General features: G+C 33.8%; 1 non-coding gene across 1 annotated transcript; it reads right to left on the reverse strand.

Moving 5' to 3' along the window:
- Positions 1-449: 449 nt before the first annotated feature.
- LOC114755699 (U6 spliceosomal RNA) lies at positions 450-552 on the reverse strand. The gene has a single exon (XR_003741343.1). It is a non-coding gene; the product is annotated as a U6 spliceosomal RNA (small nuclear RNA).
- Between the last annotated feature and the right edge of the window lie 682 nt (positions 553-1234).

The raw sequence follows: 1234 nt of genomic DNA on the forward strand, positions 1-1234 counted from the left end.
TACAGAAAATTTTATAATAAATCTTTTTCATGCTACCTTTACGTCTAGCCTCAAATATAGTTCTAAATACTCTATTTTATTTTTCTATAATTTTTTGAGAATTTTTTGGAATTTTTACCCAACTTTCCTATTTTGCCTTTCCTAGACTGATAATTTCAAAAATGCCAGTCTAATCAAGGGTTAGATCTTAATTCAAAAGCTGTTTTGAATCTGAGTCTACTTCACTACTTGGCCCTCTGTCTAATTTATTACTCATATTCCTAGGGTTAATATTAGTGGGATTTGACATCATTGAACATTTTCTATGCTTTATAGAATAGCTCATCAAGTTGTTGTTTAAAAGAGAGTAGCTCTCCCCTCAACGTAGCTCTTTAACCTCTAGGAATTAATCTAGCTTTGAATTTTGACACCAAGTCATCCTAGGTACGGATAAAGTATTCTAGTAGAGAATTAAGCTATGCTTTTTCTCGATTTGTGTGTGTCATCCTTGCACAAGGGTTATGCTAATCTTCTCTGTATTGTTTCTATTTTATCGGATGTCCCCGAAGGGACTAAGCCATGCTTTTTCCTTGTAAGATAAGGACATAGGAAATAGTCTTAATCTTAGAGAATCTTTGGAGATTCTATTCTGCTTGAAATTCTCACACACTTCCACAAATTTGGTCAAAATGCTCATTAGGATGTTCATTAAAATTCACTTGGAAAGTTTCAATCATCCCTAGCAGTTGAATCATGGCTGGTTGGCTTTAAAGTTTTTGGCTTGGATATTAGGCAATCCGATACTAGAGTGAAAGGTTTGCCCGTCCTTGTCAAGGTAATCATCCAAAGTGTATACATTATTCTCATCTCATTTAGCTATGTCTTTTGGTTCTGTCAAGGATGTGTATGGTCTATCAGAAGGAATATTAGGTTCTTAGGAAAGATATTCTTTTTCAGCACCATAAGGAATGATTTCTAATCAATCTTGCATGCATTGGAGAAGCACCTACAAATTCAAATTAAAAATAAAAACCATCAAACTTATTAAATGAGACTAGATAACTAAACTATCAGAACTAACTAAACTACCAATGACTTAAAACACAATAAAGGAAAGCTTAAGTGTAATCAATAATACAATTGCAATAATTGACAATGCAACCTTTGTGTCGAAGTCCCTAACAATAGTGCCAAGAACTTGTTCACAGCCAAGCGTAAACTGTCAGTGCACGGGCAGCAAGTAGTATAAAAATAT

Source organism: Neltuma alba, unplaced genomic scaffold (genome assembly GCF_004799145.2).
Source record: "Neltuma alba isolate B1F8T4 unplaced genomic scaffold, ASM479914v2 tig00010322_pilon, whole genome shotgun sequence".
Classification (NCBI taxonomy): domain Eukaryota; kingdom Viridiplantae; phylum Streptophyta; class Magnoliopsida; order Fabales; family Fabaceae; genus Neltuma; species Neltuma alba.